Raw genomic sequence first — 17,327 nt, forward strand, 5'->3', positions numbered from 1 at the left:
TTAGGGGTATGTGGGCGGTGGGTTTTCATGTTGGGGGGTTGTATTTTTATTTTACAGGCAAAAGAGCTGTTTTCTTTGGGGCATGCCCCGCAAAAGGCCCTTTTAAGGGCTGGTAAGGTAAAAGAGCTGGTAACTGGTAGGGAATTTTTTTTATTTTGGGGGGCTTTGTTATTTTTTTAGGGGGCTTAGATTAGGTGTAAGTAGCTTAAAATTGTTGTAATATTTTTTAAATGTTTGCAACTTATTATTTTTATTTTTTGTAACTTAGCTTTTTTTATTTTTTGTACTTTAGTTAGTTTATTTAATTGAATTTAATTGTAGTTATTTGTAGCTCATTTATTTAACTAATTTAATGATAGTGTAGTGTTAGGTTTAATTGTAACTTAGGTTAGGATTTATTTTACAGGTAATTTTGTATTTCTTTTAGCTAGGTAGCTATTAAATAGTTAATAACTATTTAATAACTATTCTAACTAGCTAAAATAAATACAAAGTTACCTGTAAAATAAATATAAATCCTAAAATAGCTACAATGTAATTATTAATTACATTGTAGCTATCTTACTGCTAGATTTAGAGTTTTGTCGGTAAAGACCCGCGTAGCTAACGCATGCTTTTTTTCCCCCGCACCTTTTAAATACCGCTGGTATTTAGAGTTGACAGAATGGCTGCATTTTCAGTGCGTTAGGCTCCAAAAAGGGAGCGTAGAGCATAATTTATCGCCACTGCAACTCTCGATACCAGCGGTGCTTACGGACGCGGCCAGCTTCAAAAACGTGCTTGTGCACAATTCCCCCATAGGAAACAATGGGGCTGTTTGAGCTGAAAAAAACCTAACACCTGCAAAAAAGCAGCGTTCAGCTCCTAACGCAGCCCCATTGTTTTCTATGGGGAAACACTTCCTATGTCTGCAACTAACACTCTAACATGTACCCCGAGTCTAAACACCCCTAACCTTTCACTTATTAACCCCTAATCTGCTGCCCCCGCTATTGCTGACCCCTGCATATTATTATTAACCCCTAATCTGCCGTTCTGTACACCGCCGACCCTTATATTATATTTATTAACCCCTAATCTGCCGCCCCCAACGTCGCCTCCACCTACCTACAATAATTAACCCCCGGACAGCACCGCTACTCTAATAAATGTATTAACCCCTAAAGCTAATTCTAACCCTAATACTAACTCCCCCCTTAGTTAAATATAATTTAAATCTAACAAAATAAATTAACTCTTATTAAATAAATTATTCCTATTTAAAGCTAAATACTTACCTGTAAAATAAATCCTAATATAGCTACAATATAAATTATAATTATATTGTAGCTATTTTAGGATTAATATTTATTTTACAGGCAACTTTGTATTTATTTTAACCAGGTACAATAGCTATTACATAGTTAATAACTATTTAATAGCTACCTAGTTAAAATAATTACAAAATTACCTGTAAAATAAATCCTAACCTAAGTTACAATTAAACCTAACACTACACTATCAATAAATAAATTAAATAAACTACCTACAATTATCTACAATTAAACCTAACACTACACTATCAATAAATAAATTAAATAAACTACCTACAATTATCTACAATTAAACCTAACACTACACTATCAATAAATTAATAGAGAGAGAGAGAGAGAGAGAGAGAGAGATATCACACAACACGGCCCGTGTCAACGGGCTTTAGGACTAGTCTATAATAAACTACCAAGGGCCTTTTGTAAGGTATTGCCCTAAAGAAATCAGCACTTTTCACACAAAAAAAACACAAAGACCCACTAACATTACAAACCCCCACCTCTCCAAACCCACAAAATAAAAATAAAGTTAAACCTAATCCACCCATTGCCCTGAAAAGGGCATTTGTATTGGGCATTCAGCTCTTTTACTGCCCGTTAAAAATAAAAAAATGCTATTCTTAAAAAAAAAAACACACCCAAAATGAAAAAAAATTTAAATAAAATAACAAACAAATTATCTAAAATAATAAAAATTATTCCTAATCTAAAAAAACAAAAAAAAAAATTAAAAAAGCCTTAAAAAACCTAACACTAACCCCTCTTTAGGTACTCACAGTTGTTGAAGTCCCGATTAAACAATCTTTATCCCGGCGGCTCCATCTTCATCCATTGCGGGACCGGCATCTTCTTCATCCCTGGGTGGGTAAGCACTCTTAAAGAGCTGAATGCGCTTTTCAGGGCAATGCCCATACAAATGCCCTTTTCAGGGCAATAGGTAGATTAGGTTTTTTTAGATAGTTTTTTTTATTTTGTGAGTTTGGGGGGGTAGGGATTTGTAATGTTAGTGGGTCTTTATATTTATTTGTGAGCAAAAGAGCTGATTTCTTTAGGGCAATGCCCTACAAAAGGCCCTTTTGAGGGCTATTGGTAGTTTATTATGGATTAGTTTTTTTTATTTTGTGGTGGATTTTTTTTTTAAATGGGTATTAGAATAGGAATAATTTTTATTATTTTTGATAATTCGTTTGTTATTTTGTGTAATTTTTTTTCGTTTTCAGTGTTTTTTTTTGTTATTTTTAGAACAGCCATTTTTTATTTTTAAAGGGCAGTAACAGAGCTGAATGACCTTTTAAGGGCAATGCCCATACAAATACCCTTTTCAGGGCAATGGGTGGATTAGGTTCAACTTTATTTTTATTTTGTGGGTTTGGGGTGGGGGGGTGGGGGGTTGTAATGGTAGTTTTTTTTTATTTTGTAATGTTAGCTTTAAGTGTAAGGCAGCTTAGGTTTTATTTTTATTTGACAGGTAAGTTTGTATTTATTTTAACTAGGTAGTTAGTAAATAGTTAATAACTATTTACTAACTAGTCTACCTAGTTAAAATAAATACAAACTTACCTGTGAAATAAAAATAAAACCTAAGCTAGCTTCAATATAACTATTAGTTATATTGTAGCTAGCTTAGGTTTTATTTAACAGGTACATTACTTTGTATTTAGATTTATTTAGTTAATAATTTAAACTTTAATTTAGGTCTATTTAATGATGTTAACATTAGGGGGTGTTAGGTTTAGGGTTATGGTTAGGTGTTAATATATTTTAATTTAGGTTGTTGTGATGTGGGGGCCGGTGGTTTATGGGTTAATTAATAGGTTTAGTTAGTGTTGGCGATGTGGGGGGGTACAGTTTAGGGGATAATAGGTTTAGTTTGTGTCGGTGATGTTGGGGAACTGCGGTTTAGGGGTTAATAGGTTTAGTTAGTGTTGGCGATGTTTGGAAATGGTGCTTAAGGGGTTAATAGGTTTAGGTAGAGTTGGCTATGTTGGGGGGTGCGGTATAGGGGTTAATAGTTTTAGTTAGTGTTGGTGATGTCGGGGGAACGGCGGTTTTAAGGGTTAATACTTTATTTAGTGATTTATTTAGTGTTGGCGATGTTTGGGAACAGCGGTTTAGGGGTTAATAGGTTTAGGTAGTGTTGGCGATCTGGGGTGGTGCGGTTTAGTGGTTAATATGTTTAGTTTGTGTCGGCGATGTGGTTTCGGGGTTAATAACTTAAATATTTTGTTATTTAGCTAGTGTCGGCAATGTAGGGGGCGGCGGTTTAGGGGTTAATAGGTTTAGGTAGTGTTAGTGATGTGGGGGAATGGTGATTTAGGGGTTAATAGCATTATTTAGTGGCGGCGTGGGTGGTGGCGGCAGTTTAACATAATTTTGTTTCGCCAATCGCCAGAACATAACTTAGAAATAACGATTCGGTCTGTAATAAAGATTCGGTCCGACATTAATAATAATTCGGTAACGGTTTCGAATGAAACAAATAAATTCCGAAACCGAATTACAGACACATTCCGAATTATTACAAATGTCTCGAACAAAAAAATTTTTACGACCTGAATCAAAATGAAATGAAGCAAACCAAATTTTTGATAATGCACAAGTCTAGTATGAATCAAATTCCACCTGCTAGATCCTTTGGAGGAAGCTATCTAACCTTTGCTCAGTGAGCTGGAGCACTGCGAGTCTCCAGAACGCCTCTACCAGCACAACAGAGTGCTACAACATATTGCCCTACTATTATTCACAGTGGTTGTTTAACTACGAATATGCACATGAAGCCCCCTCTGATTTATTTATCTCAAATCTCTATTACTCTTTTGTGAAGTAAGAGAGGAGCTCTACATCTGGATTGTGCATTTCACCAAGCAGTAAAAAGTAAAAAAGGATATAAGAACTTTGTTCATCCTATTTTACAAAGTACATTCGATCCAGTACTGTGACTCTGATTAATAGGACTCTGTGACTTGAGCTAAGTTTATTCTGGTTGTTTGAGTACTTTGGTTCTATTTATACATGCATTTATATTCTCTGTATTCTATCTGCATAAACATTCTGCCACATTCATCCCAAATTACAAATCGTATTTTCATTATATATTCACACTTTATGATATAGCGCCCCCTAGAGAGACGGAGTGCACTTTTGTTTACCACACTGTAAGGAGCTTCAAAAAGATTTTGTACCAATGGTATAAAAATACAAATTCTTTTATTGAGCAAAAAACTAGATTGCAATTGTTTTTTAATATCATTTTTGTTTTTACACAATAAATATTTTTGAAGCTCCACAGTGTATCTCAAGTTTGATTCTCTTTGAGAAACTGAAAGATTAAGGAATCACCCTGTGAAAGATCAGTTATCCAGAGGTCACGTGATCAGACTGGCGAGAGATGAACAAGACAAGCTGAAACCACAACCCAGAGGCAGTGATCTGCCATTGGCAATAAACAACTGAAGGCTTTAAGCTCCAGCCTGCTTTCTCAGCACTAATTCAAACTTAGGGCTAGATTTATCACTCATTCTCCTATAATCACGCTCAAAATAACGCATATGCACTGATCCCCATATTCAGTAAACTACTGTGCGCCTTTAATTACGCAAATCTGAAAGAAATCTGTTCGCCTTCGCCTAGGTGCACGGGCGCGCTCCCGACAGTACTAATACACATTGCTTACAGGCGTAATTTTAGATGCAGACAGAAATACGACTTGTTTGGAATTCAACATTGGTTTGCGCTGATAGGGAACTGCAATTTAGGCTTCAATTGCGTGTTGTATATTTCCCCATACAGACTGAGGCGAACACCATTATAATACATGCTTTTACATCTTGTGATGCAGTACTTTCTTCGCTTAACTAATTTTTCAAAGGCTCACCGACAAAAATAGACTGTTATTGCAAGAAATTTGCGCTTCCACAGGTGCATATGGATACCAACAGTTTTATATATATATATATATATCGATATATTTATATATTTATTTTTGTGATCTTAAATTATCAACATATGGCAAAAACAGCACAGCAACATTATATGGCAGCGTAAATATTTATAGGGATGTAATGTGATAAATAGGGAGTAAATAGGGAGTAAATGCTTTTGCCGACAGGCGAAATTTATCATTATTACGCCCAAGCTCGCCTGTGCAAAGTTACGTCTATTTTTTTTATAAATTCAGGCACCACATGTGCACTTCTCCAGAGGCGAGCAGTTACAGGCGAAGCACATACAGAGTTTGCCTAGCCTTTGATAAATCTAGCCCTTAGTGTTCAACTAAATGTGAGTGTCCCATTTTGAGTTTTGTCTGTTATGGTAATGTATTCTTGAAGTCTGATTATGCTATAAGGCGCCCTCTTGTTTGTTGTTTGCCGTATCTTAAAATATAACTACCGTACGTCTGAAGTCAGCTAGATGTGGTACCAAACAAGGATACAAAGACACATACATTTCTACCTAGTTAGACAACAACACACACAGGCAATCTCACTAGCTAAGTACATTACACAACTTATATACAGTATATACTCAATCTCACTAGCTAAGTACATTACACAAGTTATATACAGTATATACTCACCTTTACAGAAGGCTATTCTGCATTATTTCCAATTTGTTGTTTATAGTTTGCTATTTATGTTTTTCATGTTCTCTAGCATTGCTTTTTTGTAATTTACTGTATTATACAATATACATTTTTCTGTAAAGTTTGGTGTGCGTTGCATATGGTCTGAGTTAAGAGTAGCTAATCCAGAGTGCTAAACTATGTTTTTAATCCAAATTGTTAGGGTACAAATCTTACTGATTATTTTTGTAGGGAGACAGACAGATAGATAATAGATAGATAGATAGATAGATAGATAGATAGATAGATAGATAGATGCATAAATAGATACATAGATGGATAGATATATAGATGATAGCTAGATAATTAGATAGATAGACATATATATAGATGGTAGATAGATAGATAGATAGATAGATAGATAGATAGATAGATAGATAGATAGATAAATAGAGATACAGATAGATAGATTGAAAGATAGATGATAGATAGATTTGTATAGATAGATAACAGGAAGATAGACAGATAGATAGATAGATAGATAGATAGATAGATAGATAGATAGATAGATAGATAGATAGATAGATAGATGATATATATATAGATAGATAGATAGGTAAATAGATAGATGATACATGTATAGATAGGTAGATAGATGATAGATAGATAGATAGATAGATAGATAGATAGATAGATAGATAGATAGATAGATCGATAAATATATACATAAATGGATAGATAAATGATAGATAGATAGATAGATAGATAGATAGATAGATAGATAGATGATACATAGATAGATGATAGAAAGATAGATAGATAGATAGATAGATAGATAGATAGATAGATAAATAGATAGATAGATAGATAGATAGATAGATAGATAGATACATATATAGATATATGATACATAGATAGATGATAGATAGATAGATAGATAGATAGATAGATAGATAAATAGATAGATAGATAGATAGATACATATATAGATATATGATACATAGATAGATGATAGATAGATAGATGATAGATAGATAGATAGATAGTTAGTTGCCAATAGTTGCCAATCAGATGTTATTGCAGAATGTCTCTGGGTGCCATAGAGCAATATGTCATTGGTACACAGCACAATTTTTTCCTAGTAAAAGTTAACATCTATGCCTGTATTTTACCACTTTATCTAAATGTTATCACAATGGATTGTGCAAAAACTAAACTCTATGAGTAACCAGATATGTGTTGCCATTATTTAGCTGTGTTTGATCATTCAGATAGCTTCCAGCCTATTCCCTGCAATGAGCTATGGGCTCTAATGTACGTTAAAGTGCTGTGTTAAAATAAACCAATTTCCACCTTTTGATTTTTAGAGCTTTTTGGGTGCATTCCAGACTAATAGAGAAATTGTTGTAAAGATATGCATTGACATGACTGCGTCTGTATATGGTTATGTTAAACTGAAATTGCTGTGTTATTCACAGTGTGTAGTACTTAAAAGGTAGGTCTGATAAAGAGGTTTTGTTATGACTGCCCATGACTGAGCACTCCATAAACAGGTCCAGCAATTTTATTACGAGTCCTCCTACAAGCGCAGTGTTTCTAATCTTTTCACACTTTATAGATTCAGGTAGAGTCTAACAATAAGGTTTTTATTGCCAGAGAGGACTGACATATAAATGTGTTGCAGCCTTTTCTAGTGCCAGAGAGGACTGACATATAAATGTGTTGCAGCCTTTTCTAGTGCCAGAGAGGACTGACATATAAATGTGTTGCAGCCTTTTCTAGTGCCAGAGAGGACTGACATATAAATGTGTTGTAGCCCTTTCTAGTGCCAGAGAGGACTGACATATAAATGTGTTGTAGCCCTTTCTAGTGCCAGAGAGGACTGACATATAAATATGTTGTTGCCCTATCTAGTGCCAGAGAGGACTGACATATAAATGTGTTGTAGCCCTATCTAGTGCCAGAGAGGACTGACATATAAATGTGTTGTAGCCCTTTCTAGTGCCAGAGAGGACTGACATATAAATGTGTTGTAGCCCTTTCTAGTGCCAGAGAGGACTGACATATAAATATGTTGTTGCCCTATCTAGTGCCAGAGAGGACTGACATATAAATGTGTTGTAGCCCTATCTAGTGCCAGAGAGGACTGACATATAAATGTGTTGTAGCCCTATCTAGTGACAGAGAGGACTGACATATAAATGTGTTGTAGCCCTATCTAGTGCCAGAGGACTGACATATAAATGTGTTGTAGCCCTATCTAGTGACAGAGAGGACTGACATATAAATGTGTTGCAGCCCTTTCTAGTGCCAGAGAGGACTGACATATAAATGTGTTGCAGCCCTTTCTAGTGCCAGAGAGGACTGACATATAAATGTGTTGTAGCCCTTTCTAGTGCCAGAGAGGACTGACATATAAATGTGTTGTAGCCCTTTCTAGTGCCAGAGAGGACTGACATATAAATGTGTTGTAGCCCTATCTAGTGCCATAGAGGACTGACATATAAATGTGTTGCAGCCCTTTCTAGTGCCAGAGAGGACTGACATATAAATGTGTTGTAGCCCTTTCTAGTGCCAGAGAGGACTGACATATAAATGTGTTGTAGCCCTTTCTAGTGCCAGAGAGGACTGACATATAAATGTGTTGTAGCCCGTTCTAGTGCCAGAGAGGACTGACATATAAATGTGTTGTAGCCCTTTCTAGTGCCATAGAGGACTGACATATAAATGTGTTGTGGCCCTATCTAGTGCCAGAGAGGACTGACATATAAATGTGTTGTAGCCCTTTCTAGTGCCAGAGAGGACTAACATATAAATGTGTTGTAGCCCTTTCTAGTGCCAGAGAGGACTAACATATAAATGTGTTGCAGCCTTTTCTAGTGCCAGAGAGGACTAACATATAAATGTGTTGTAGCCCTTTCTAGTGCAAGAGAGGACTGAAATATAAATGTGTTGCAGCCCTTTCTAGTGCCAGAGAGGACTGACATATAAATATGTTGTAGCCCTATCTAGTGCCAGAGAGGACTGACATATAAATGTGTTGTAGCCCTATCTAGTGCCAGAGAGGACTGACATATAAATGTGTTGTAGCCCTTTCTAGTGCCAGAGAGGACTGACATATAAATGTGTTGTAGCCCCATCTAGTGCCAGAGAGGACTGACATATAAATGTGTTGTAGCCCTTTCTAGTGCCAGAGAGAGGACTGACATATAAATGTGTTGTGGCCCTATCTAGTGCCAGAGAGGACTGACATATAAATGTGTTGTAGCCCTATCTAGTGCCAGAGGGGACTGACATATAAATGTGTTGCAGCCTTTTCTAGTGCCAGATAGGACTGACATATAAATGTGTTGCAGCCCTTTCTAGTGCCAGAGAGGACTGACATATAAATGTGTTGCGGCCCTTTCTAGTGCCAGAGAGGACTGACATATAAATGTGTTGTTGCCCTATCTAGTGCCAGAGAGGACTGACATATAAATGTGTTGTAGCCCTATCTAGTGCCAGAGAGGACTGACATATAAATGTGTTGTAGCCCTATCTAGTGCCAGAGAGGACTGACATATAAATGTGTTGTAGCCCTATCTAGTGACAGAGAGGACTGACATATAAATGTGTTGTAGCCCTATCTAGTGCCAGAGAGGACTGACATATAAATGTGTTGTAGCCTTTTCTAGTGCCAGAGAGGACTGACATATAAATGTGTTGTTGCCCTATCTAGTGCCAGAGAGGACTGACATATAAATGTGTTGTAGCCCTATCTAGTGACAGAGAGGACTGACATATAAATGTGTTGTAGCCCTATCTAGTGACAGAGAGGACTGACATATAAATGTGTTGTTGCCCTATCTAGTGCCAGAGAGGACTGACATATAAATGTGTTGTAGCCCTATCTAGTGCCAGAGAGGACTGACATATAAATGTGTTGTAGCCCTTTCTAGTGCCAGAGAGGACTGACATATAAATGTGTTGTAGCCCTTTCAAGTGCCAGAGAGGACTGACATATAAATGTGTTGTAGCCCTTTCTAGTGCCAGAGAGGACTGACATATAAATGTGTTGTAGCCCTATCTAGTGCCAGAGAGGACTGACATATAAATGTGTTGTAGCCCTATCTAGTGCCAGAGAGGACTGACATATAAATGTGTTGTTGCCCTATCTAGTGCCAGAGAGGACTGACATATAAATGTGTTGTTGCCCTATCTAGTGCCAGAGAGGACTGACATATAAATGTGTTGTAGCCCTATCTAGTGCCAGAGAGGACTGACATATAAATGTGTTGCAGCCCTATCTAGTGACAGAGAGGACTGACATATAAATGTGTTGTTGCCCTTTCTAGTGCCAGAGAGGACTGACATATAAATATGTTGTAGCCCTATCTAGTGCCAGAGAGGACTGACATATAAATGTGTTGTAGCCCTTTCTAGTGCCAGAGAGGACTAACATATAAATATGTTGCAGCCCTATCTAGTGCCAGAGAGGACTGACATATAAATGTGTTGTTGCCCTATCTAGTGCCAGAGAGGACTGACATATAAATGTGTTGTAGCCCTATCTAGTGCCAGAGAGGACTGACATATAAATGTGTTGTAGCCCCATCTAGTGCCAGAGAGGACTGACATATAAATGTGTTGTTGCCCTATCTAGTGCCAGAGAGGACTGACATATAAATGTGTTGTAGCCCTATCTAGTGCCAGAGAGGACTGACATATAAATGTGTTATAGCCCTATCTAGTGACAGAGAGGACTGACATATAAATGTGTTGTAGCCCTATCTAGTGCCAGAGAGGACTGACATATAAATGTGTTGTTGCCCTTTCTAGTGCCAGAGAGGACTGACATATAAATGTGTTGTTGCCTGTTACGGTTACCCTTAGTCTCGCTGAGAGATGGACCGCTTAGTAGCCTGGATCCCTATTGCTAAAGAGGGGAGAAGCTGCTTTCCATAGTATTCTATATGAGTCTCGCAAATATAGAATAATCTCCCTTAGCTGCAGTACAGCTAGGATACCCTTCTGCCCACAAAAACGAGTCAACGCTGCGATTGAGGGTCAAACAAGAACTCAGGACTGGGATGCCCAGCCTGCTTTTTATTAAGGTTACATGCACACAGGGCACTCCCAGGGGGAGAGGGGGGGAAGCACAAAATCCCCCATCACACATTTAGATAGAGAGCACTGTCCTTTGACAGGCCACAATAGGATTACAGTACTTAAGATAACAAGTTTACAAGTTCATCTTATCAATTAGCAGTCTGGCTCCAGAGGTGATTAGACAATAGTTTCTAAAAGCTGAAAAAAAAGAGTTAACTCTTTATGAAATGAAACTTGTTACAGTTTTCTTGGAGCCCTTCTTAGGCGCTGGCTTGCTGGTTCAGGCATTGCTGCTGGGAAATAAGCTCTTCACAACAGAATAACTAATGCTTCTGTAACATTGCTCCCTTTCTGTGGAACACTCTGGCAGACACGGTCTGACCCCTTTTCGGGGCAGACTAAGGCTGTCCAGACCGCTGGTTATGCGGGGCTGAGGTCGGTTTGTCTGGACAACCCGTCGGCGTTGCCATTCTGTTTCCCAGGTCTGTAAGTAATGGTGAAATTGAAGGTTTGCAACGATAAGCTCCAACGTAATAGCCTGCCGTTATCTCCAGAGACCCGGTTCAGCCACACCAACGGGTTATGGTCGGTGACCAGAGTGAACTCCTGACCATATAAATAGGGAGTCAATTTCTTTAATGCCCACACCAAAGCCAAACACTCCTTTTCGACCGCTGCATAGCTGACTTCGCGGGGCAGGAGCTTCCGGCTGATGTAGGCAACTGGATGCTCCCCTCCATCTTCGCCTACTTGGCTGAGGACAGCTCCCAGCCCGAACATGGAAGCATCTGTATGGACGATAAAACGTTTGTTAAGGGCTGGGGCCGCCAAGACAGGAGCGTTAATTAGAGCATTTTTGAGAGCCTGGAAAGCCGTTTCACAGTGGGGAGACCACAGGACCTGTCGAGGTAAGTTCTTCTTGGTCAAGTCAGTCAGGGGTTTGGCAAGTGTGCTGTAGTCTGGTACGAACCGTCTATAGTACCCTGCCGTGCCCAGGAAGGCTAGGACCTGAGTCTTAGTGATGGGGGTGGGCCAATTGGCGACAGCTTCTATTTTGGCCGGCTCTGGTCGCTGCTTTCCACACCCCACCCGGTGACCCAGGTACTGTACCTCGGCCATCCCAAAGTGGCATTTTTCTGGCTTCAGAGTCAGGCCAGCAGCCCGGATCTGATCCAGAACCATTCCCACATGAGCTAAGTGGTCCTCCCAGGACTCACTGTGGATCGCTATGTCGTCCAGGTAGGCGCAAGCAAAACTCTGGAAGCCATCCAGGAGCCTATCCACCAAGCGCTGGAATGTAGCTGGGGCATTCTTCATCCCAAACGGCATTACCCTAAACTGATATAAGCCGAATGGGGTGACGAATGCCGACTTGGGGATAGCCTCCGGGGCCAGGGGAATCTGCCAGTAACCTTTGCAGAGGTCAATAGTGGTCAGGTAATTTCCCCTGGCTATACGATCGAGTAGCTCGTCTACCCTGGGCATAGGGTAAGCGTCCGTCACGGTATTTTCATTGAGCCTCCGATAGTCTACGCAGAACCGGGTGGTCCCATCTTTCTTGGGCACCAAGACAACTGGGGAGGCCCAGGGACTATCGGAGGGCTCAATTACCCTGAGCTGGAGCATCTCATCGATCTCCTTCTTCATTCCTGTCCTAACTGCTTCGGGGATTCGGTACGGAGCCTGGCGCAAGGGAGCTTGTCCCGGAGTATCTACCTGGTGGGTGGTTAAAGTAGTGTACCCTGGCTTCGGGGAGAAGGTGAGGTGTTTGGACTGGAGGAGTTGGTTGAGCTGCTCCCTTTCAGTGGGGCTAAGTCGGTCCCCTATCTGAACCTGCGCCACTATACCTGTGGGGAGGCTCTTTTCTAATAGGTCTGGAATGGGTAAACTGTCGGGGTCTTCCTGAGGGGAACAACATACGGCCGTCACGTTCTCTGGTCGCTCAAAATATTCCTTGAGCATGTTTACATGGAATGTCTTTCTAAGATTGTTGTCGTGGCAGCTAGCTATCACATAAGTGGTGTCTCCCCTTTTCTCTACGATCTGGTAGGGACCCTGCCAGGACGCCTGCAATTTGTCTGTCTTCACCGGCTTAAGTACTAACACCTTTTGTCCTATGGTGAAGATTCTCTTTCGGGCCCCCCGATCGTACCATACTTTCTGTCTTCTCTGGGCCAACTGGAGATTAGCCCGCACGGATTTGGCTAATTGCTCCATTCGGTCCCTGAGTTCCAGCACGTATGGCACAATTGGGACACCGTCAGCCTCCATCTCTCCCTCCCAGTGCTCCCGGATCAGGTTTAGGGGTCCCCGTACCTTTCTTCCGTAGAGCAACTCGAAGGGAGAGAACCCTGTCGTTTCCTGGGGCACCTCCCGATAAGCAAATAGGAGGTGCGGCAGGAAGCGTTCCCAGTCTCGGTATTCCTGAGTGAACGTCTTGAGCATTTGCTTGAGGGTCCCATTGAACCTCTCACACAGCCCGTTCGTCTGGGGGTGGTATGGGGAGCTTAGGAGGGACTTAATTTTGCAAACCTGCCAGAGTTGTTGGGTCAATTCAGCCGTAAATTGGGTGCCTCGGTCGGATAGGATTTCTTTTGGAAATCCTACCCGGGAGAACACCTGTACTAGTGCATTCGCTACCGTATCCGCTTGTATGTTGGATAGGGCGACAGCCTCTGGGTACCTGGTAGCGTAGTCCACTACGGTAAGAATGTATCGCTTACCGGAGGGACTAGGGGTAGCCAGTGGTCCCACTAGGTCAATAGCAACCCGGCTGAAGGGTTCCTCTACAATGGGCATATTTACTAGCTGGGCTTTAGGGTGATCGCCTCGCCTTCCTACTCGTTGACACACATCGCAGGTGTTACAGTAAGTTCTAACGTCAGCGTGCACCCCTGGCCAAAAGAACGTGTGAGTAATGCGGTGTAGGGTACGGGTAACAGCTAGGTGGCCTGCTAAGGGGATGTCGTGGCCTATTTTGAGGATTTCTTGACGGTATTTGTGGGGCACTACCAGCTGTCGCCTACGCTGTCCCCTTTTCTCTGTCCAGCGGTATAGTTTCCCTTTTTCCCATAAGAATGTTTCGTTATCTGCCCCGCCCCCTCCGGTCTCTGCTCGTTCCCGGTACTTTTGTAAGGTCGGGTCAGTCTTAGACTCTGCCTCGAAGGCATCTGGGGTGTCCCAGGGTATGGGGCCTAACCTGTCAGGCAAGGTCGGGGTAGGTCTTACCTGTGTCTCCCGCACTGGTGAGAGCTCTCGCTCCGTCCGGGCTTGGGCCCGTGTAGTCACTGGGTCCGCCTCGTTGTTGCATACTGGAGCATAGGCAGAAGTCATGGGGCCCAAATCGTTGCCCAGTAGTACTTCGGCAGGTAAATTATCCATTAGGCCCACGTTCACAGCCCCCTTTCCCGCTCCCCAATCAAGATGCACTTTAGCTGTTGGAATTTTGTACACATCCCCCCCCGCCACTCTAACGGCCACAGTCTGTCCGGATCGCTTGTGCTCTGGCACCAAATGACTCTGTACCAGCGTGATAGTAGCCCCTGTGTCTCGCAATCCCTCGGTAGATCGCCCCTCGAGCCATACCCTCTGCCGATGGTGCTGGCGGTTATCTGAGGCAGCATATACAGGGTCTGCCTCGTGAAGCGGCCCCACATATCCCTCCATAGGGGCCTCTTGGTTAACACAGAGGGCCCGGGCCGGACGATAGGACCCAGAGGGGTAATTGTAATTCCTGGGTGTCTGGTGCGTATTAAGGGGGCAGCTAGCCATGAAATGCCCTGGTTGCTTGCATCGGTGGCAAGTCGGTCTGGGACGCTCAGAGCTGTTATTGGGTGGTCCTGAGTGTCGGACGGGCCCTGTGGGCACCGGGGCTCGGAATTCAGCACGAGGGGGTGCACGGTAAACCTCTCTGGGTTCGACCCGTGCTGGAGCTCGGTAGTTCATGGGTTCGTGAAGACGGGAGTCATAATGTTCATCGGCCAATTTGGCTGCTTCTTCTAAGGTAGAAGGCCGCCTGTCTCGCAGCCATTCCTTCCCTTGCTGTTCCATGCCATTATAAAAATGTTCTAAGAGAAACAATTGTAAAATTTCCTCCCCAGTCACCGCTTTACTTCCGCTCAGCCAGTGATTTGCCGCTCTCCGCATTCGGTGCGCCCATTCCATATGGGTATCGTTAGGCTTCTTTTCCGTGCCCCGAAACTGTCGGCGATACGTGTCCGGAGTTACAGCGTACCGTCGCAACAGTGTCTCCTTAACTAGCTCATACTGTGTCACTTCCTCAGCACCCAGAGTACGAAAGGCTTCCAGGGCTCGCCCGGATAGTTTCCCAGACAATATCGTGGGCCACTCTCTGTCGGGAATCTGGTGCAGGGCACATTGCCTTTCGAAGTCCGCCAAATATTCATCAATCCCTGTCTTGCTCTCTAGGAAGGGTCGAAATGCCGCATAGGGTATCTTGGGCCTCCCAGCATTTTCGACAGGGATGATTACCTGCGGGGCTTCAGCATTGCGGTGTGCGTTCGCTAGGTTGAGTTCGTGGGCTCGAGTCTCTCGTATATCCTCGTCCGCCTCCGCCATCAACTGCTGTACCAATTCCATGGAGGGGTTCGGCCCGTATAATGAGAGCCTTTCCCGAACAATCCTGGTTTTTTCGTCACTAATCGTGGTCGGTGTTTCCGCCATTGTGAAGCTCTGATCCAGTTCGGTCAATTCTGCGATCAGCTCTCTCCTCGGCCGGTTGCTGGCGTACCCCCCTCTGCTTTCAAGTAAATCCTTTAGGGTTGTACGCTTCAATTTTTCGTAAGCGCTCTCCATCCGTTCTGTACCTCTCCTAGGAAATCCAGGAAAATCCCGCCGCTGCCGCCAAATGTTACGGTTACCCTTAGTCTCGCTGAGAGATGGACCGCTTAGTAGCCTGGATCCCTATTGCTAAAGAGGGGAGAAGCTGCTTTCCATAGTATTCTATATGAGTCTCGCAAATATAGAATAATCTCCCTTAGCTGCAGTACAGCTAGGATACCCTTCTGCCCACAAAAACGAGTCAACGCTGCGATTGAGGGTCAAACAAGAACTCAGGACTGGGATGCCCAGCCTGCTTTTTATTAAGGTTACATGCACACAGGGCACTCCCAGGGGGAGAGGGGGGGAAGCACAAAATCCCCCATCACACATTTAGATAGAGAGCACTGTCCTTTGACAGGCCACAATAGGATTACAGTACTTAAGATAACAAGTTTACAAGTTCATCTTATCAATTAGCAGTCTGGCTCCAGAGGTGATTAGACAATAGTTTCTAAAAGCTGAAAAAAAAGAGTTAACTCTTTATGAAATGAAACTTGTTACAGTTTTCTTGGAGCCCTTCTTAGGCGCTGGCTTGCTGGTTCAGGCATTGCTGCTGGGAAATAAGCTCTTCACAACAGAATAACTAATGCTTCTGTAACATTGCCCTATCTGACAGAGAGGACTGACATATAAATGTGTTGCAGCCTTTTCTAGTGCCAGAGAGGACTGACATATAAATGTGTTGTAGCCCTATCTAGTGCCAGAGAGGACTGACATATAAATGTGTTGTAGCCCTATCTAGTGCCAGAGAGGACTGACATATAAATGTGTTGTAGCCCTATCTAGTGCCAGAGAGGACTGACATATAAATGTGTTGTAGCCCTATCTAGTGCCAGAGAGGACTGACATATAAATGTGTTATCTAGTGACAGAGAGGACTGACATATAAATGTGTTATCTAGTGCCAGAGAGGACTGACATATAAATGTGTTGTAGCCCTTTCTAGTGTCAGAGAGGACTGACATATAAATGTGTTGTAGCCCTATCTAGTGCCAGAGAGGACTGACATATAAATGTGTTGTTGCCCTATCTAGTGCCAGAGAGGACTGACATATAAATGTGTTGTAGCCCTTTTTATTACCAGAGAGGACTGACATATAAATGTGTTGTAGCCCTTTCTAGTGCCAGAGAGGACTGACATATAAATATGTTGTAGCCCTTTCTAGTGCCAGAGAGGACTGACATATAAATGTGTTGTTGCCCCATCTAGTGCCAGAGAGGACTGACATATAAATGTGTTGTTGCCCTATCTAGTGCCAGAGAGGACTGATATATAAATGTGTTGTAGCCCTATCTAGTGCCAGAGAGGACTGACATATAAATGTGTTGTAGCCCTATCTAGTGCCAGAGAGGACTGACATATAAATATGTTGTAGCCCTTTCTAGTGCCAGAGAGGACTGACATATAAATGTGTTGTAGCCCTTTCTAGTGCCAGAGAGGACTGACATATAAATGTGTTGTAGCCCTTTCTAGTGCCAGAGAGGACTGACATATAAATGTGTTGCAGCCTTTTCTAGTGCCAGAG

At 42.1% G+C, this 17,327-nt stretch overlaps 1 protein-coding gene across 1 annotated transcript in view; it reads right to left on the reverse strand.

Annotated features, from left to right (window-relative positions):
- The window catches only part of GLP1R (glucagon like peptide 1 receptor), a 1,017,454-nt gene that overhangs the window by 970,879 nt on the left and 29,248 nt on the right, over positions 1-17,327 (reverse strand). The gene's annotated exons all lie outside the window — the stretch shown is intronic.

Source organism: Bombina bombina, chromosome 4 (genome assembly GCF_027579735.1).
Source record: "Bombina bombina isolate aBomBom1 chromosome 4, aBomBom1.pri, whole genome shotgun sequence".
NCBI classification, from domain to species: domain Eukaryota; kingdom Metazoa; phylum Chordata; class Amphibia; order Anura; family Bombinatoridae; genus Bombina; species Bombina bombina.